The sequence below is a fragment of the Heterodontus francisci genome, unplaced genomic scaffold (genome assembly GCF_036365525.1).
Source record: "Heterodontus francisci isolate sHetFra1 unplaced genomic scaffold, sHetFra1.hap1 HAP1_SCAFFOLD_61, whole genome shotgun sequence".
NCBI lineage: Eukaryota > Metazoa > Chordata > Chondrichthyes > Heterodontiformes > Heterodontidae > Heterodontus > Heterodontus francisci.
The window spans coordinates 2,790,224-2,812,586 of NW_027141441.1; the positions used below are offsets into that span (position 1 = coordinate 2,790,224).

A 22,363-nucleotide genomic window follows, 5' to 3' on the forward strand; every position below is an offset into this window, starting at 1 on the left:
ATTTACCTATCAATCTGCAAGTCTTTGGCTGTGCGAAGAAACCCACGCAGTCACAGGGAGAACTCAAACTGCGCACAGGTACTGAACACGGGTCGCTGGAGCTGTGAGGCTGCGGTGCTAAACACTGATCGCCCAAAATGACCGTGGCAGGACACGAACCTATAATCTTCTGATAACCTTGTTAAATACAGCGAAGTCAGACGCCTTACCCATTAGGCCACACGGCCAATAGTGAAGAATTAGAAAGGTGCTGAACCTCTCAGTTTTCGGTCTACCCAAACCAAGTTCAAGGCCTGAATAATGAACCGATTGCCTCATTCGTTCTGTGAATAATACAATGATTTAATCGACAAAGTTTTGAAACATTCCTGCCCATAAATCTTGATAACAGAGAGTGTGTGGATCTCCTGACTCAGAATGTTTCATGGATACAGTCCTCAGATCCGACAAGGAACCCCTGAACATCCACAGTAAAGACAGTGTGGATGAGGAAATGTAAGAGCTGGGAGCTGAAACTCAGGGACGGCCGAGCTCTCCTGTCATTGAGCTTGTGTGTCTGCTCTGCTCGCCGCACTTCCGGCTCTACTTTGTTTCCAATGAAAAGATGAAAAGGGCCGTTCGGTTTTCCTCTCACTGACAGCGTGTTTCACTCGGGTTAATATAACCCGGGACTTTTGCTGCTGAAATGAATTCTGCAAGGTCCCAGCAAACACACCGGCTCCCTCCTTTCTCCCCTCTTTCTATCGGATTGTTTTACCAGGAGGGGCTCAATAATAACAAACCCCCGGCAGGGAATGACCGCAGCTTTGAGCATCCAAATGGGGCAAGTGGGCAGCTTTCTGGGTTCTAGGTTCCCCCTACCCCGCCCCTTCCTCCCTCCAGTCCAAGCCCCTCTTCACTTTCTTTGGGACTTTGATGAGGGTGAAATGGGGAAAGTTCCCATTGATGTTTGAATGCTGAATTGCTGCAAAGATCTGCGCACGCGCGACATAACCCCGCCCCCCAGTGGGACGTCACAATGAGGAGTGGAGCGCATGCGCATCCTTCCCCAACCCAGTCTGTGAGGCCATTCACTCAATCAGGGGAAGATGCTTTAAATCAGCTGCTAATGGAGACTTCCCGGACCCGGGGGAAGGGAACAAACAGCATCTGCTTCCAGCAGCCACTGCTTTGGGAGCGTGTCCGCAGATGTGCTCAGAGATTAGCATTGAGTGGTGGGAAGTTGAGGGGGAGTCGGGGAGTGTTTGTAACAGACACTGTGGAGCAGGAGCTGCTCCCGGAACATGGAGTGAGCCGGGGAAACGGGGAAGGGAGTGTTCATTCTCGGACAGTGTCTGTACAGGCTCAGGCAGACACAATGGGAAGAAATCACTATTGAAAATCAATGACAATTTCACCACCCAAAGGAGAGGGAAGTTTCCTGCTTTAGTTCCAGTCTCTCACTGTTTGTTGGATTGTGAACAGTGGGGGGAAAATAGCTGCAAAATAACGATGTGGACAGTTAGACAAAGAACATATATTGCAGATAACAGGTGAGAAGTGTGAAAGGCACATTTTAAATAGTGGCTGCTTGTTTTTTCGTTGAAATAGAAATGTGACTGTGTCAAGGTCACTGCTCTATCGGACAGTCCCAGTCATTGAGCAGTGCAGGGCTTGTGTTGTTTCTGAATGTCACAAACTTGTTTTAAAACCACTGCAAACACCTGGTAAACAGAAGCTGAATACTGCAGTACTGCAGTGGAGTCAGACACTGACACTGTTTGTGTTCCTGGTTTTCATTTCGCGATTGTTCATAATGATTATTATTGGGACGATTACATTGATCGTTTTTGTATCTTCTACCTCACCAATTCTTTCATTCCTGCAGGAAAATACATGAAGGAACCTGACTGGATGTGGTGATTCTTGGACACAAAGAAAAGTGCAGCGAGCTCGTTCCAACACACAGTCGGTACAGGATCACTCCCAAAGCACAGAGATACTGCCAGCTCATCAGTTCCACTGGAACAAATAAAAGTAGTCAGACAGACACTGATCCCAAAATCGAGAGACACATTTTCAATCCAACAGTCAAACAACAGCAGGACAGACAGAAGTTGTTTCCATTTCACTCCAATTCAGTACAGCTGACAGGTTGATACATCAATCACAGTATAAAAACAAACTCACTATCAGATCTAAATAAACTCTGTCACCATGGTTACATTTTAAATATAAAACTTGAAACAGAACAGACACAATTTACCTCATTGAAAGGTACCGAATGAATGCAAGGAGGCTTCAAGGGGATTTGGACAGGGTAAGTGAATGGGCAAGAACATGGCAGATGGAAGATAATGTAAATAAGTGTAAAGTTCTCCACTTTGGTAGAATAAACAGAAAGACAGAGTATTTCTTAAATGGTGAGAGGTTGAGAAGTGTCGATGTCCAAAGGGACCTGGGTGTCCTTGTTCATGAGACACTAAAAGCTGGTGTGCAGGTGCAGCAAGCAATTAGGAAGGCAAATGGTATGTTGGCTTCATTGAAAGGGGATTTGAGTACATGGTTAAACATGTATTGCTTCAATTGTATAAAGTCTAGCTGAGACTGCACCTGGAGTATTCTGTACTATTTTGGTTTCCTTATTGAAGGAAGGATAGACTTGTCACAGAGGGAGTGCAACAGAGATTCACCAGACTAATCCCCTGGGATGGTGGGATTGTCTTATGATGAGAGACTGCAGAAACTGGGCCGAAATTCTCTGGAGTTTCGAAGAATGAAAGGTGATCTCATTGAAACTTACAAAATTCTTATGGGGTGTGACAGGGTAGATATGGAAAGGATGTTTCCTCTGTCTAGTGAGTGTAGAACAAGGGGACACAGTCTCAGAATAAGGGCAGGCCATTTGAGACTGAGATGAGCAGGAATTTCTTTACTCAGAGGGTGAGAAATCTGTGGAATTCTTTATCCCAGAGGGCTGTGGAAGATCAATCATTGAACATATTCAAGACAGAAATCGATAGATTTCTAAATACTAACGGGATCAAGGGAAATGGAGATAGCAGGGAAAAATGGCGTAGAGATAGATGATCAGTCACGATCTGTTTGAATATTGGAGCAGGCTTGATGGGCTGAATGATCTAATGCCCCAATTTCCTATCATCCTTTGAATCCCAATAATGTACATCAGAACGTTAGACCAAGTTATGCATTACATACCAGTTCAAAAATCCCACAGAGATTAAGACTGAAAGATACAGTATCAATTCCATTACTACAAAATGAAGGACTTGGAGGTTGCAGACCAGCCCATGTATACGATTGAAAGTTATATTTTCATTCACAATCGTTTTCACAGAGCTAAATATTGAATACCAATCCACAACTTGTACAGGACTACCAAATAAAACCTACAACTGTAAAATACAGTTAATCCATATTTTGAATTAAACACAAGGCAAATAAATATTGATACATTAAGAGAGCTGGACACAGTGAGAGCAGAGTGGAGCATAAAGAGCCCAGGAGAGGGAGCATGAGTTCACTCGGAGAGCAGGGAACAGTGAGAGCAGGCGTCAAAAAAGGCAAAGGAATCCACAATTAATGGGAGAACACTGAATGGTGCAGAGGAAGTGAGGGACGTTGGAGTGAATGTCCACAGATCCCTGAAGTAGCAGTACAGGTCAATAAGGTGGTTCAGCAGGTATATGGAATCCTTTCCTTTATTAACTGAGGTATAGAATATCAGGGTGACCTGGGTGTCCATGTCAATAAGTCACTGACAGCTAACATGCAGGTGCAGCAAGCAATTAGGAAGGCTAATAGTATGTTAGCCTTTATCACAAGAGGATTTGAGTACAGGAGTAGTGAATTCTTGCTTCAATTGTATAGAACCTTGGTTAGACCGCACTTGGAGTATTGCGTGCAGTTTTGGTCTCCTTCCCTTACGCAGGATATTATTGCCATGGAGGGAGTTCAATGAAGGTTCATCAAACTTGTTCCTGGGATGGTGGGATTGTCCTATGAAGAGAGATTGGGGAAACTGGGGCTGTATTCTCTAGAGTTTTGAAGAATGAGAGGTGATCCCATTGAAACCCACAAAATATTGAAAGGACAGTGAGGGTAGATGCAGCTAAGATGTTTCCCCTGGTTGGGGAGTCGAGAACCAGGGGACGCAATTTCAAAATAAGGGGGAAGCTCCTTAGGACAGAGATGAGGAGAAATTTCTTTACTCGGAGGGTTGTGAATCTTTGGAATTCTGTACCCAGATGGCTGTGGAAGCTCAGTCATTGAGTATGTTTAAAGCAGAGATTGATAGATTTCTAAATACAAATGACATAAGGGAATATGAGGAAAGTGTGGGGAAAAGGGCATTGAAGTGGATGATCAGCCATGATCATATTGAATGGTGGGGTAGGCTCGATGGGCTGAATGGCCGACTCCTGCTCCTATGTTTCGATGTTCCTAATTCCACATGATCGGCGAGACACAGCCTCAGGCCGACTTGTCGGGTGTTGCAAACAGATAACACTGCTTCTGATCTTCACCAGAACAGAGAGTGAGATGTAACATTGATCATCAAACAAACTGTGAGAGAATACAACAGAATAAAACACATGGAGAGACACTGTGGAATAACAAATTGATTTGATTGGAATGTTGAATTTTGATTGGAATGGATAAAACACCAGAAACAGCAGATTAAATTGGGATTCTCATCATTATATTGATCTGAGACAGAAAAGAGAAACTGATGGGAAGAAGGAAGAATGGAACTGTTCAGTTTTTTTGAGTTTTTCACTCACCCATGAAAGCTGATTAAAAAAAGATGCAAATAACAGAGAATTTCACCAAAAAGGGAGATTAAATGCTGCCGAAACCTTGGATCGAAGGATGCCCCAACAGATCACCTGTTTAACTGTCTCCTCACTGGGGGATTTCAATCAGTGAGCAATATTATTCTCTACCTTTTTTTTGTTAAATGAACCCAGAACTGTCACTTGGAGTTAATATCTGCATTCCGACTCCTGAATATTTTCTGGACACATTTCCTGCTGAAAGAACGAAGAACTCTTTTCTAATTTACACAATACTATATACACATTCATCAAACCTCTTAAGCTAGCATCCTTGGTGCTGCTCTCTCTTCTCCCAAACCTCATCTCATGTGACTGTTACATCACCACTCTGACAGTGGGAGGGGTTGATCCCACTGTCTTCAGCATTAACCCTTTACATCCTTATACTACACTGTCTGTCCAAACAAATGGGTGGAGGGAACTTCCTTCATTTATTCAAACACTTGAAAATCAACTCAAAGCCATCAGAGAGAGAGAGAGAGAGAGTGAGAGAGAGTGTCAGAGCACTTCCTGCATCCAGTCCTGACCCTGTCACACTCAGCAGCTGCTCACCCAGACCCCACTCTCATCAACACTGAACATTGTTACAGAGACCCTTCAAATAATGTTTATAAAAGGCGGAAACATTCAAAGTTCATCGCAGCCGGATTGAATGGAACAAAGTTTAATATCTTCTCACCGTCTCTCAATACCCACGAGACATAGGTTTTCTTATTTGGTTCCTTTGATTTTTCTTGTTCCTGATTGACAAATATTCCAAACCTCGGATCAACCCTCCCACTTGTGTCATGTCCCCAGTCTCGGTTAAAAGCAACACATAACGACACAAACACTCTGAAACATACAACGCAGTCACACTTTCCTTCAGTGAGATTAATGTCGAGCTGTTTTCCAGATTGAATGTAACCGTGAACAAATTTGTATCAAAGAAGTTGCCTTTGGCGTATCAGCACTGAATTTCTGGACAAGGAAGAACAGCCATTCCCAACTCACATCCTTCACAAAGGCTGTTTTCTCCTGTGACTGAAATTCATCATGTAATTTGAATTCCAAGTTCAAGTTCACAAAACAGAGATATAAATGATTGATAAGGAAACTTCTAAAGCATATCACAAATATGAAATACGGCTCTGCTGGGAGTTGAACCCAGGCTCTTCTGTTTACTAGACAGGTGCTTTAACCAACTAAGCTGCAGAGCCAGATCACAGATGCTTGCGTAGTTGAAATCAGAGGAGGATCTGTTTATTATCATCACACTTCTCCACTGGTCACAACATATTTTAACTTTTCCTACTTACTGATACATTCATATACTCTATTTTTCCCAAAACTGAGAATGGAGGTGGAGGGGCGACATGATCGAGGTTGACAAAGTTATGAGTGGCAGAGACAGAGTGGATAGTCAGAAGCTTTTTCACAGGGTGGCAGAGTCAGTTACGAGGGGACATAGGTTTAAGGCGAGAGTGGCAAAGTTTAGAGGGGATGTGCGAGGCAAGTTCTTTACACAGAGGGTGGTGAGTGCCTGGAACTTGCTGCCGGGGAAGGTGGTGGAAGCAGGGAAGATAGCGATGTTTAAGAGGCATCTTGACAAATACATGAATAGGATGGGAAGAGAGGGATACGGTCCCCTGAAGTGCAGAAGGTTTTAGTTTAGACAGGCATCAAGATCGGCGCGGGCTTGGAGGGCCGAATGGCCTGTTCCTGTGCTGTACTGTTCTTTGTTTATAGATGTGGTCACCCCACAGCTTAAGTGTATGCAGGGAGAGAGGGAATGGGTGACCAGCAGGCAGTCAAAAAGAATCAGGCAGGTAGTGCAGGACACCCCGAGTGCGTCTCTCTCTCCAGCAGGTATTCAGTTCTGAATACAGAGGACAATGATGCTTCACCTGGGGAGTGCAGCCGGAGCCAAGTCCATGACACCATGGGTGACTCAGCTGCAAAGGGGAGTACAGGGAAGACTGGAAAAGCCATAGTGATAGGTGATTCAATCGTCAAGGGAACAATCAGGTGTTTCTATGGCCACAGACGTGAATCCAGGAATGGAGTGTTGGCTCCCTGGTGCCAGGGTAAAGGATGTCATTGAGCAGTTACAGAGCATCCTGAAGGGGGAGGGTGAACAGCCAGCAGTGGTAGTCCACATCAGAACCAACAACATAGGTAGATATAAGGATGTTGTGCTGCAGTCAGAACTTACGGAGTGAGGTAAGAAATTAGCAAGCAGGACATCAAAAGTAATAATCTCTGGATTACTCCCAGTGCCACGTGCAAGTGAGTACAGGAATAGATGGATAAGACAGATGAATGTACAGGAATAGATGGATAAGACAGATGAACGTGTGGCTGGAAAAATGGTGCAGGAGGGAGGACTTTAGATTTTTGGGACAGGTTGGACGGGTTGCACCTGAACCGAGCCAGGACGGAGTTCCTTGCAGGATGTTTTGCTAGTGCTGTTGGGAAGGGTTTAAGCTAGTTTGGCAGGGAGATGGGGACTGGAAGGTAGAGTCAGATGGGACAAAATCAGAAATAAAAATGCTAGGCAGAAAATTAATGGAGTCTGGAAGAGAGAGGAAACACTGATTAGAAAATTCAAAACAAAAAATGTTGGCAGTGCTCAAGGATATCTAAATCAATGCAAGGAGTATAGCAAATGAAGCAGATGAGCTCAGGGCACAGTTAGACACATGGCAGTATGATATCATAGCTATTACACAAACATGGCTAAAGGAGGGACAGGCATGGCAGCTCAATTTTCCTGGTTACAGGGTTTTCAGACGTGAGAGGGAAGGGGATAAAAAAGGAAGGGGAGTGGCAATTTTGGTCAAAGAAACTATTACAGCTGTGAGGAGGGATGATATGTTGGAAGGTTTATCAAATGAGACCGTATAGATTGAGCTGAGGAACAAAAAAGAGGCAATCACACTGCTGGGAGTGTACAAGAGACCCCTAAACAGTCAGAGGGAGATGGAAGAGCAGATATGTAGGCAAATCTCTGAGAAGTGCAAGAACAATAGGGCAGTAACAGTGGGGGATTTGTACCACCCAAACATTAACTGGGATACTTTTTGTGTAGAGGGAATTGAGGGAGCAGAATTATTGAGGTGCATTCAGGAGTACTTTTTTAGCCAATATGTAGCAAGTCCAACAGAGAGGGTGAAGTTTTAGGTTTAGTTTTAGGAAATGAAGAGGGGCAGGTGGAAGGAGTGGCAGTGGGACAGCATTTTGGTGGTAGTGATCATAATTCAATCAGTTTTAATATAATTATGGAAAGGACAAGGACAGAACAGGAGTTAGAGTTCTCAGTTGGGGCAAGACCAACTTTACTAAGCTGAAGAGTGATTTACCGAAAGTGGACTGGAAACAGGTACTTGACGGTAAATCAGTGTCAGAGCAGTGGGAAGAATTCAAAGGGGAGATTCAAGGGGTTCGGAGTCAACATGTTCCCACAAAGAAAAAGGGTGGGAAGGCCAAATCTAGAGCCCCATGGATGTCAAGGAGTATACGGGTATAATAAGGCAGTAAAGGAAAGTTTATGCCCAACACAGAGAACTGAATACTACAGAAAGCCGAGAGGAGTATAGAATGTGGAGGGGGGAAATCAACATTGAAATTAGGAAAGTTAAGCGAGAGCATTAAAGAATATTGGCAATCAAAATCATGGTGAACCCAAAGATGTTTTCTCAATACATTGAGAGTAAAAGGATAAATAAGGAAAGAGTAGGGCTCAGAAAAGATAAAAAAGGTAACCTATGTGCAGAGCAGAAGATGCTGACATTGTTCTGAATAAATGCTTTGCATCTGTCTTCACAAAAGAGGGGGAAGATGCATATATTGTAGATAAGGAAGAGGGGTGTGAAGTATGGATGTGATTCATACAGAGGGAGAGAGGACATATTAATGGGATTATTGTATATGAAAGTTGATAAATCACGAGCGCCGGATGGAATGCACCTCAGGCTGTTAAAAAGAAGCAAGAGAGGAAATAGCATAAGAGCTGATCATCATTTTCCAGACCTCACTGGATACAGGTGTGGTGATGGAGGATTGCAGGACTGCTAACGTTGTACCTTTGTTTAAAAAGGGAGTGAGGGAGACCAAATAATTACAGGCCAGTCAGTCTAACATCAGTATTGGGCAAATTATTGGAATCTATTCTGAGAGACAGAATAAAATGTTACTTCGAAAGGCACAGATTAATCAAGGATAGTCAGCATGGATTTGTTAAGGGAAGATCTTGTCTGCCCAACTTGATCGAAATTTTGAAGAATTAAGAAGGAAGATAGATGAGGGTAGTGCAGTTGATGTAGTCTACATGGATGTAAATGTAGGGGGTATGAGTTTGCAGATGGCACAAAGATTGGCTGTGTGGTAAATAGCAAGGAGGATAGCTGTAGGCTGCAGGAAGATCTTCATGGTCTGGTCAGATGGGCAGAAAAATGACAAATAGAATTCAATTCAGAAGTGTGAGTTGCTGCATTTGGGGAGGTCAAACAAGGCAAAGGAATACACAATTAATGGGAGAGTACTGAGAGGTGTAGAGGAAGTGAGGGACCTTGGAGTAAATGCCCACAGATCCCTGAAGGTAGCAGGACAGGTCGTTAAGGTGGTAAGAAGGCATATGGAATCCTTTCCTTTATTAGCCGAGGTATAGATTTAAGAGCAGGGAGGTTATGCTGGAACTGTATAAATCATTAGTCAGGCCACAATGAATACTGTATGTAGTTCTGATCACCTTATTACAGAAAGGATGTAATTGCACTAGAGAGGGTACAGAGGAGATTCACGAGAATGTTGCCGGGATTGGAAAAATGCAGCTATGATGAAAGACTGGATAGGCTGAGGCTGTTCTCCTTGGCACAGAGAAGGCTGAGGAGAAATCTCATTGAAACATACAAAATGTTGAGGTGCCTGGATAGAGTTGAAGTGAAGGGCCTATTTACCTGAGCAGAGAGGTCAGTGACTAGGGGAAATAGCTTCAAAGTGATTGGTAGAAAGATTACGGGGGAGATGAGGAAACGTTTTTTTCAGCCAGAGGGTGGTGGGGGTCTGGAACTCACTGTCTCAATTCATTCAAAAGAAGTTTGGATATACATTCAAGTGCTGTAATCTGCAGGGCTACAGACCAAATGCTAGAAGGTGGAATTAGAATGGGTGGAAATTTTTTCATCTGGCACAGACACGATGGGCCAAGTGGCCTCTTTCTGTGCCTTAAACTTTCTTTGATTCTATGATACTATAATTACCCAGCTGTTGTAATGGAAATTGAACTTGTTTCTCTGGACCATTAGTGGAGGCTTCAGGATTACTCGTCCTGTAATGTCACCACAAAACCACCATACCGCTGTATGAGATTTTTTTACTGCTTTGTTCTGTGGATTTCAGTCTACACAAATGGAATTGATAATCTATTTCACTCTGATAATGTTTGAGATGTTTTTGGCTGGTAAATAATGTGTATCTCAGTCGACTGTATTTTTAAATTCCGCAGTCTGGGTGAGTTCAGGCATCTAATTTACATCACAGTTTGCACTTTCTATCAGCATTACTTAATCTAATACTGTTTTATTTTTGGACTGGCAATGTTTAGATCAATCTACACTCATGGAATTGATACTGTATTTCAGTTTGATATTGTATGAGTTTTTAGAATGGAATATAATATTTAGATCAATCTACACTAATGGAATTGATTCTGTATCTTTCCATTTCACAGTGTGGGTGAGTTCTGAACTGGTATCTAATTTGTGTCTCAGGTTACAATATCTTTCAGCACCTTAGAAACTTTCACTGGAATGAATGTTGGACTTGTATGTAACTTGTATCTCAGGGGACACTATGGGGATGTTTAAACATCCTTTATCATGAATGGATGTGAGCTTTGAGTATGGTATTTAATTTAAATCTCAGGGTACAGCATTACAAGAGATTCTGTGCCATTCAATCAATAACGTGTGCCAATTCTATCTGATATTTAATTGATAGCGAAGTCTGCATTATATTTAGATTGACACATTGTATTTCAATCTGTTAATGAGGGTGACTTTGACCTGGGATTGATGTATCTGACTGTCAATGGGACTGAATTGGGGTGAAATGGAAACAACTTATTTTTCTCCTGCTTTGTTTGATTGTTGGATTGAAAATGTGTCTCTGGAACTCGGGATCAATGTGGGCCTGACTACTTCTGCAGTCTGAGACTAGGGAACTGATGAACTGTCTATCCCTGTGTACTCTGAGTGATAATGTACCTACTGTGTGTGAGAGGAGCTGGCTGCACTGTTCCTTGTGCCTCGAGTGCAGCAACCATCACATTCATCACGATTCCTTCAAGTATTTGCCTGCATGAAGAAAAAATATGTCTTAACTCAAGAACAGGGGAGGTGCAAAATATCAAAGAGGTGAATTTAATTTCGCAATTAATAATCATTAAAAACACCCACAAATGAAAACCAGTGTCAGTATCTGTCTCCACTGAAGTACAGAAGCTCCCAGCTCCTGCATCACAAGTATTCTGGGCAGATCCATCTAGACAAAACACTGCACTGGGGTCGTCCCAACTTCTCTATGCTCTACACATATTTCCAGCCACCCTGCTTCATCTGCACAAATAAACAAAAATAAAGCCCATTCTGTATATCCCTCAATTCCTTTCTTCCCATACAGTTGTTCCACCTCCCCTTAAATGCATCAATACTATTTGCCTCGACCTCTCCCTGTGGTTGCAAATTCAAGATTCTAACCACTCACTACGTAAATACAGTTTTCATGAATTCCTCATTGGTTTTATGAATGTCGATTTTATATTTTTGGCTCGTTTCAGACACCACAAGTGGAAACGTGTCTCTGTGTATTCTATAAAAGCCCTTCACTATTTCCTCACTTTTTTCATTTGTTAGTGTGATGTAGGCATCACTGGCTATGCCAGCATTTATTGCCCATTCCAAATTTCCCTTGACAAAGTGGTGGTGAGCTGCCTTCTTAAGCCGCTGCAGTCCTTGAGCTGCAGGAATTCCAGCAGTGCTGTTTGGAAGGGAGTTCCCGGATTTTTACCCAGCGGCAGTGAAGGAATGGTGATGTAGTTCCAAGTCAGGATGGTGTGTGGCTTGGAGGGGAACTTGCAGGTGGTAGTGTTCCCATGCATCTGCTGCCCTTGTCCTTGTTGGTGGTGGAGGTTCTGGGTTTGGAAGGTACTGTCGAAGAAGCCTTGGTGTGATGCTGCAGTGCATCTTTTAGCTGGTACGCACTGCTGCCACTGTGCATCAGTGGTGAATGGAGTGAATATTGAAGGTGGTGGATGTGGGCAATCAAACAGGCTACTTGAGTGTTGTTGGAGCTGCCTTCATCCAGGCAAGTGGACAGTATTCCATCACAATCCTGACTTGTGTCTTGTGAATGGTGGACGGATGTGGGGAAACAGGAGGTCAGTTACTCGCCGCAGAATTCGTAGCCTCTGACCTGCTCTTGCAGTCACAGCATTTATATGGCTGGTCCAGTTCAGTTTCTGGTCAATGGTAACCAATGGTCAATGTTAATGGTGGGGGATTCAGTGATGGTAATGCCATTGAACATCAAGGGGAGATGATTAGATTCTCTCTTGTTTGAGATGGTCATTGCCTGGCACTTATCTGATGCCAATGTTACTTGCCACTTATCAACCCAAGCCTGGACGTTGTCCAGGTCTTGCTGCATCTGGACACGGGCTGCTTCAGTATCTGAGGAGTCATGAATGGTGCTGAACATTGTGCAATCATCAGAAAACATCCACACTTCTGGCCTTGTGATGGAGGGAAGGTCATTGACGAAGCTGCTGAAGATGGTTGGGCCTAGAACACCTCTCTGAGGAATTCCAGCTGTAATGGCCGGAGACTGAGATGATTAACCTGAACAACCACAGCCATCTTCCTTAGTGCTAGGTATGACTGCAAACAGCAGAGCATTTTGCCCTGATTTCTATTTACACTGGTTTTGCTAGGGCTGCCTTGTTGCCATACACGTGAAAGGCTGCCTTGATGTCAAGGGCAGTCACTCTCACCTCACAGAGCCCCATCTCTGGGCAAAAAGTCTCACTTCTCAAGGGGTGTCTCGAGAAGACACAGTGGCGCAGTGGTTAGCACCGCAGCCTCACAGCTCCAGAGACCCCGATTCGATTCTGGGTACTGCCTGTGTGGAGTTTGCAAGTTCACCCTGTGTCTGTGTGGGTTTTCACCGGGTGCTCCGGTTTCCTCCCACAGCCAAAGACTTGCAGGTGATAAGTAAATTGGCCATTGTAAATTGACCCAAGTGCAGGTAAATGATAGGGAATAAGGGATTACTGTCGGGTTAGTATAAATGGGTGGTTGTTGGTCGGCACAGACACGGTGGGCCGAAGAGCCTGTTTCAGTGCTGTATCTCTAAATAAATAAAAAAATGCAATGTTTCTTTAACTCTAAAATAAAAGCAAAAGTCTGTCGATGCTGGAAATCTGAAATAAACAAAAATGCTGGAAATACTCAGCAGTTTAGGCAGCATTTGTGGAGGGAGAAACACAATTAACATTTCAGGTCTGTGTCCTTTCATTCTACAATATGTTTCATGTCCTGGTAGATAACAGTGCATTCAGTTTGCAGTAATGGAATTAATACTGTGTCTTCCAGCCTGACTATTTGTGAGATTTGTGGAGTGGTGTGTAACATGTAGCTCAGACTGCAGTCTGGTTACATTATTGAGATTAATTCTGTACTTTACAATCGGGTACTGTTTGTCTGTTCTATCTGACATTGAATTTGTAGTTCAGGCTGCTGTCTTGTGAGAGTGACACAGTGCCTTGCAATCTGACAGTGGATGTGATTTTGGACTGGGATTGATGTATCTACCTGTCAGTGGGACAGAGTTGGGGTGAAATGGAAACAACTTCAGTCTGTCATGCTCTGTGTGACTGTTGGATTGACTGTTAGTCTCTGGAACTTGGGATCAGTGCCAGTCTGACTAGTACTGCTGGCAGTGATTGTGGAACTGATGTCTCTTTTTTCTCTGAATGATACTGTACTTACTGTGTGTGAGAAGCCGGCTGCACTTCCCCTTGTGCTGAGGCATCATGACATTTATTCTGCTTCCTTCAAGTATTTGCCTGTAGAAAGAAAAAGTATTTATTATAATTCAGGAAGAGGTGTGGTGGAAGTTACAAGAGAGACCAAAATAATTATTCAATGAATAATCATTGTGAACAATCACAAAGGAAACCCAGCAATACAAACAAAGGCGGCACAGTGGCGCAGTGGTTAGCATTGCAGCCTCACAGCTCCACGGCCCCGGGTTCGATTCTGGGTACTGGCTATGCGGAGTTTGCATGTTATCCCTGTGTCTGCGTGGGTTTCATCCGGGTGCTCCGGTTTCCTCCCACATGTCAAAGACTTGCAGTTTATTAGGTTAATTGGCCATCATAAATTGCCCCTAGCATAGGTAGGTGGTAGGGAAATATATAGGGACAGGTGGGGATGTGATAGGAATACGGCATTAGTGTAGGATTAGTATAAATGTGTGGTTGATGGTCGGCACAGACTCGGTGGGCCGAAGGGCCCGTTAACGTGCTGTATCTCTAAACTAAACTAAACAGTCAGTGTCTGATTCCACTGCAGTCCTTCAGCCCCCAGCTGCTGCATACCAGGGGCTTTGGCCGTTTTACAACAATTAAATGACATCCAGAAACAATCCACTGGGCCATGAATGGGACTGACCGACGGAGCAGGGACTTTTACACAGGTCAGATTTCCAGTTCTCGCTCCCATGGTCTAACCGTTCAAGCGAAACCAAACAGCCGCTGTTTAAAATGTGTCCTTCACACTTCTCACCTGGTGCCTATAATAGATTCTCTTTGTGTAACTCCCCACATCCTGACTGTCCGCTTCTGTTTCCACACTTCACTGTCCAATAACAATAAACTGTGGGATGAGGCTGGATCGCTCTCTTTGAACTGGCGCGGACACGATGGGCCGAGTGGCCTCATTCTGCGCCGGAAATTTTCCATGTTTCTGTTTGCGGAATTGTTGCAGAAATCGGCGCCAGCGCTCCCCTCCCCCAGCACTGCCTGTGAGCGGAAGAAGATGGTTTAAAACAGCCGTGAATGGAGAGATCCCGGTCCCTGGGAAAGGGAGCAAACAGCAGCCTCCTTCCAGCAGCACATCGCTTTGGGAGCGTGTCCACAGATTGACTCAGAGATCAGCATCGAGTCCGGGGCAAGTTCAGGAGGAGGCGGGGGCTGTTTGTAAGAGGCGGATTGGAGCTGGAACTGGTCCCGGAACATGGAGTGAGTGGGGGAAGGGAGAGGACATTCTCGGGTTGTGTGTCGATGGGGGATGGAGACAGAATGGGATGAACCTGTTACTGCAATGCAGTCAAACAATGATAATATTTGTATGACTGGGCTTCCTTTGTGGGGGCTCATTATTATTTGAGAGATTAAATTCATTAAAACTCTGTATCTTTGATCTCACCTGTATTTTAGTTACAAACATACTTTTGTTCAAACAGACAAATAATTGAATGAACCAGAATAAATGTGATGTTTCCTCCACCAAGTTACAAGGAAGAGAGTCACCAGCTCCTTCTCACACACAGTCCGTACATTATCACTCACAGAGCGCAGAGACACAGACAGGTCATCAGTTCCACAGTCTCAGACGGCAGAAATAGTTCCAGAGACACATTTTCAATCCATCAATCAAATAGAGCAGGAGAGACAGACGTTGTTTCCATGTCACCCCAACTCAGTACCACTGACAGGTAGACACACAAATCCCAGTCCAAATTCTCACCCACTATCAAATTATCAGTGTGTCAATCCCACAATAGTGCAACCTCAGCTACAAATTAAACACACATAGAACTGACATATTGTTCCTGTTTCAAAGTTACAGAATTAACCTCAATAACATTCAAGGAGCAGCTACTGCGTGTCCTTGATAAGTATGTACCTGTGAGGCAGGGAGGAAGTTGTCGAGTGAGGGAGCCGTGGTTTACTAAAGAAGTTGAAGCGCTTGTCAAGAGGAAGAAGAAGGCTTATGTTAGGATGAGACGTGAAGGCTCAGTTAGGGCGCTTGAGAGCTACAAGCTAGCCAGGAAGGATCTAAAGGGAGAGCTAAGATCAGCAAGGAGTGGACACGAGAAGTCATTGGCGCATCGGATCAGGGAAAACCCTAAGGCTTTCTATAGGTATATTAGGAATAAAAGAATGATGAGAGTTAGATTAGGGCCAATCAAGGATAGTAGTGGGAAGTTGTGTGTGGAATCAGAGGAGATAGGGAAGTGCTAAATGAATATTTTGTGTCAGTCTTTACAGTAGAGAAAGAAAATGTTGAGGAGAATACTGAGATTCAGGCTACTAGGCTAGATGGGATTGAGGTTCACAAGGAGGAGGTGTTAGCAATTTTGGAAAGTGTGAAAATAGATAAGTCCCCTGGGCCAGATGGGATTTACCCTAGGATTCTCTGGGAAGCTAGGGAGGAGATTGCAGAGCCTTTGTCCTTGATCTTTATGTCGTCATTGTCGACAGGAATAGTGCCGGAAGACTGGAGGATAGCAAATGTTGTCCCCTTGTTCAAGAAGGGGAGTAGAGACAGCCCTGGTAATTATAGACCTGTGAGCCTTACTTCGGTTGTGGGTAAAATGTTGGAAAAGGTTATAAGAGACAGGATTTATAATCATCTTGAAAAGAATAAGATCATTAGAGATAGTCAGCACGGTTTTGTGACACAAACCTTATTGAGTTTTTTGAGAAGCTGACCAAACAGGTGGATGAGGGTAAAGCAGTGGATGTTGTGTATATGGATTTCAGTAAGGCGTTTGATAAGGTTCCCCACGGTAGGCTATTGCAGAAAATACGGAAGTATGGGGTTGAAGGTGATTTAGAGCTTTGGATCAGAAATTGGCTAGCTGAAAGAAGACAGAGGGTGGTGGTTGATGGCAAATGTTCATCCTGGAGTTTAGTTACTAGTGGTGTACTGCAAGGATCTGTTTTGGGGCCACTGCTGTTTGTCATTTTTATAAATGACCTGGAAGAGGGTGTAGAAGGGTGGTTTAGTAAATTTGCAGATGACACTAAGGTCGGTGGAGTTGTGGATAGTGCCAAAGGATGTTGTAGGGTACAGAGGGACATAGATAGGCTGCAGAGCTGGGCTGAGAGATGGCAAATGGAGTTTAATGCGGAAAAGTGCGAGGTGATTCACTTTGGAAGGAGTAACAGGAATGCAGAGTACTGGGCTAATGGGAAGATTCTTGGCAGTGTAGATGAACAGAGAGATCTTGGTGTCCAGGTGCATAAATCCCTGAAGGTTGCTACCCAGGTTAATAGGGCTGTTAAGAAGGCATATGGTGTGTTAGCTTTTATTAGTAGGGGGATCGAGTTTCGGAGCCACGAGGTCATGCTGCAGCTGTACAAAACTCTGGTGAGACCGCACCTGGAGTATTGCGTGCAGTTCTGGTCACCGCATTATCGGAAGGATGTGGAAGCTATGGAAAGGGTGCAGAGGAGATTTACTAGGATGTTGCCTGGTATGGAGGGAAGGTCTTACGAGGAAAGGCTGAGGGACTTGAGGTTGTTTTCGTTAGAGAGAAGGAGGAGGAGAGGTGACTTAATAGAGACATATAAGATAATCAGAGGGTTAGATAGGGTGGAAAGTGAGCGTCTTTTTCCTCGGATGGTGATGGCAAACACGAGGGGACATAGCTTCAAGTTGAGGGGTGATAGATATAGGACAGATGTGAGAGGTAGTTTCTTTACTCAGAGAGTAGTAAGGGCATGGAACGCCCTGCCTGCAGCAGTAGTAGATTCACCAACTTTAAGGGCATTTAAGTGGTCATTGGATAGACATATGGATGAAAATGGAATAGTGTAGGTCAGATGGTTTCACAGGTCGGCGCAACATCGAGGGCCGAAGGGCCTGTACTGCGCTGTAATGTTCTAATTCTAATTCTAATTCTAAAAAAAAACATCTTCTGAGATCCAATATTTACACAGGTCATTATGAGTTTATTATCAGTATTAATTCCCATAATGTGTCCAGACATATACATTAGATACAAGTCAAAATCTCAAGTGCATAATCAGATTGAGAGATTCTGAAATATAGTATAACCTGAGATACAAACTCAGATTCCAGTTTAAAACTCATCCGGATTGTGAAACTAAAAGATACATTATAAATTTGATCAGTATAGTCTGAGCTATAAATTACATACCAGTCCTAAAACCTCATCGTGTCAGATGGAAGATACTGTGCAATTCCAGACTGAGCTCATTTTACACACAAGTCCAAGATTCTCCCTCATACTGAATGGCACTGATCAAATTGATTAGTACAGCCTGAGTTACATTTGCACATCAATCCTGTATCAGATTGAAAGACACATTATCTTTCACTATTATGTTCACAGTGACAGATATTTAATACTTGGCAAAACTTCAAACATATTGTCTGCTTAAAACCAACCACATCAGTGGCCTGTTGCTGTGCTGACATTTTATGTGGAATGAATCCAGACTTGCAAACAATCCCAGGGATGGAAGGTTATATAATGATATATAGATATTGACCAGATATTGACAGATAAAGTGATGCTGAAACACAGGCTCAGTGCCAGATGCTGAAAAGTATAGGTTGATTATTGCACTCACTCACAGTACCTCAGCCCGAGTCATCTGAAGCAACCTAACACACAAATAGTAGCACTGAGAGATTGAGAAAGAGTCCAAAACCTACATAGAGTACCAGGCACTGACAGATACAAACTGAAAACTATCCACACATGGATATGGGATTGGCTAACTCACAGAAAACAGAGAGTGGGGATAAATGGAGCATATTCAGATTGGCAAACTGTAACTAATGGAGTGCCACAGGTACAGTGCTGGGGCCTCAACTATTTATGGTCTATATTAATAACTTGAGTGAAGGGACCAAGTATATTGTTGCCAAATTTGTAGATGGTACAAATATAGGTAGGAAAGAAAGTTGTGAGGAGGACAAAATGTGTCTGCAAAGAGATATAGATAGGTTAAGTCAGTGGGAAAACATTTGGCAGATGGAGCATAATATGGGGAAATGTGAGATTATCTACTTTGGCAGGTAGAATAGAAAAACAGAATATTATTTATATAGAGAGAGACTGCAGAATGCTGCTGTACCAAGGAATCTGGGTGTCCAGGTACATGAATTACAAAAATGTTAGCATGAAGGTATCGCAAGTAATTGGCATTTTTAGCAAGGGGAATGGAGTATAAAAGTAAGGAAGTTTTGCCATAACTTTACAGGGCAATAGTGACATCCCATCCCCATACAGTTTTGGTCTCCTTAAATAAGGAGGAATATACTTGCATTGGAATCACTTCAAAGAAGGTTCACTCGGCTGATTGCTGGGATGTTTGATTGTCTTATGAGAAAAAGTTGAGCAGGCTGGGCCTATACTCACTGGAGTTTAGAAGATTGAGAGGTGATCTTATTGAAACCTGTAAGATTCTCAGTGGGCTGGACAGGTAGATGCTGAGAGGATGTTTCTCCTTGTGGGGGATTGTAGAATTAGGGGCCAGAGATAAAGATGAGCAGTCGCTCTTTCAAGAAGGAGATGAGGAGGAATTTCTTCTCTGAGAGGGTTGTTAATCTTTGGAATTCTGCTCTCCAGAGGACTGTGGAGGCTGTGTCATTGAATATATTCAACGCAGCAATAGACAGATTTTTGATCTACAACACAGTCAATGGTTATGGGGGCAGGCAGGAAAGTGAAGTTAAGGCCACAATCAGAACTGCCATGATCTCATTGAGTGGCAGAACAGGCTTGATGGGCCAAATGGTCTACTCCTGTCCTATTTCGTATCTTCTTATGTTCTTACACACACACACACACACACACACACAACCAATGTGTGGTGGATCTAGAATTAATCCCACTTTCATACACAATACCAGTGACTGAAAGGTACAGAATTAATCCCACAGATAGATACAGTACCACCGACAGGTACAGAATGAATCCCATGCTCACAGTCAGCACCCAGGATCGAAAGATACACGTGATTTCTACCCTCACATAACAATATCAGGCTGAGTTACAGAATGATTTCCACATTCATACTGGGCACCAATGACTGCGAATTAATTCATCCCACAATCACACACACTACCAAAGGCTGACAGATACAGAATTAATCCCACACTCCTATGTAGTAGCAAAGACTGACACATACAAAATCATTCTCAAATACTCCTACAGTACCTGGCAGATTCAGTGACTGCCAAACTCACATAAAGCACCATAGACTGACAGATAAAGAATGAACTCACACACACACTGAGATACTGACAGATATACCTTGAATTCCACACATACAGAACCACTGACAGATTAAGACTAAGTCCAAAATCACATAACATTCCAGAGACTGACAGAATGAATCAAATACTCATACACAGTGCCACTGACAGAATGTATTCCACACTCACATACAATACCGAAGACTGACAGATACAGAATGTATCTCACACTTTCACAAAGTACCAGTGAGTGACAGGTACAGAATGAATCCCACATTCACACATGATACTAGAGATGGACAGCTAAAAAACAATAAGACTGCCAGAATAGATAGAATTCACATCAAAATTCTAAAATATGGCAGAGAAACACTCGACACAAATACATGTCTCATTTCCCTCATCTAGAAGGAGGAGAGCATGTCAGGGGATCGCCGTGATGCGGTAATTGTGATCATCTTTAAAAAACGTTGACACGACCGACTGTGTTAACTATAGAGGGGTATCCCTGCTGTCCACCACAGGGAAGGTCATCACAAGAGTCCTTCTCAACTGCCTCCTCCCCGTGGCTGAAGAACTCCTACTGGAATCACAATGTGGATTCTGTCCATCAACAGGCACAGTGAACATAATCTTCACAGCAAGACAACTTCAAGAAAATGTAAGGAGAAGCAGCAACATTTATACATAGCCTTCTCTGACCTGACAAAGGCCTTCGACTCCACCAACCGAGAGGGATTATGGAATGTCCTCCTCAAACATACTGCACTGCGACATGCAAGCTGTAATCCTTGCCAACGGATCTATCACTGACCCAATCCGAGTGCAAACTGGGGTCAAGTAAGGCTGTGTCATCGGCACCAATGCTCTTTTCCATCTTCCTTGCTGCAACACTCCACCTCATCTCCTCACACTCAAACACAATACCTGACAGAGACAGAATGAATCCATACAGCACCAGAGACTGAGTTACCAAATTACATAAAACACTCAAACACAGCAGTCTGGACTAAAAATGAAATTAATTGCACACTCACATGCAATAGCAGAGACACAACGACACAGAATCAGTCAATAAGTGTCCTCCCAACAACAGCCAGGACATTTCCAGGAAGCTCCACACAGGGAGCGGCTCTTTCAACAGAAACTGGGGCTGGAGAGAGTCTTTGTGAAATATACTTCCTGATTGCAGTATGGGTGTTTGTGATTGGTTGCAAATATTTAATCTGATTGGATGGCGAAAGAGACCAATTGTAGAATTACAATAAAAAACCATTGTGACATCACTCCCAATCACGCAATCACAATCTTTACTTTCCCCCATCCCTCATTAGCATAGAGCTGTGGGATTGTCTATTTAATCCGCACTCGGAAGGGGTTTGGTTTATTTCTGAGTCTGAAATTGAAACTGAAGATGGTTGAGGAGAAGAAGAAAGCAGCTGCTCAGAAGGGCGCCAAGAAAACTGTGAGTAAACCGTCAGCAAAGGGCGGCAAAAGGCGGAGAAAGTCGAGGAAGGAGAGTTACTACATCTACATCTACAAAGTGATGAAGCAGGTTCACCCCGACACCGGCATCTCCTCCAAGGCCATGAGCATCATGAACTCGTTTGTGAACGATATTTTCGAGCGCATCGCGGGTGAGGCTTCCCGCCTGGCCCATTACAACAAGCGCAGCACCATCGGCTCCCGGGAGATCCAGACCGCCGTGCGCCTGCTGCTGCCCGGGGAGCTGGCCAAGCACGCCGTGTCGGAAGGGACAAAGGCGGTGACCAAGTACACCAGCTCCAAGTAAAACTGCACAATGGACTGAAAAAACATCCCAAACACAACGGCTCTTTTCAGATCCACCCACAATCTCTCTGAAAAAGCTGCATCCGAACATCTCTATGAAATCATTTTAAGACAATGTGTAACATAATAAATGTCCCACTGCTGTGTTTTTGTCTGCTGTCCCATAAACCGAACTCAAACCCATAATCCGCTCATCCGCCTTTACTTTTTTGCTTAAAGCTGTTATTGTGGTTTTGCACAGCCCCTGAATGACCGCATTAACAGCTGCTTTCAGCGGTAAGGGTCAGACCTCAGTCCCTTCACCCTATTCCTGAAATGTGAACCGATTCATCATTTTATGAACAGCAACTCTCCGCAGTGTTACAGCCCGGAATGGGATTATTACACAGCAGACTAAGGGCTGTTTGAGGACTCCATCCGGCTCCCTCTTTTCAGAGAAGGACACTGGGCTCTGAT

The 22,363-nt window shown here is 43.7% G+C and overlaps 1 non-coding gene across 1 annotated transcript; it reads right to left on the reverse strand.

Annotated features, from left to right (window-relative positions):
* Nucleotides 1-5,963: 5,963 nt before the first annotated feature.
* trnat-agu (transfer RNA threonine (anticodon AGU)) lies at nucleotides 5,964-6,037 on the reverse strand. Its single transcript has one exon. It is a non-coding gene; the product is annotated as a tRNA-Thr (tRNA).
* Between the last annotated feature and the right edge of the window lie 16,326 nt (nucleotides 6,038-22,363).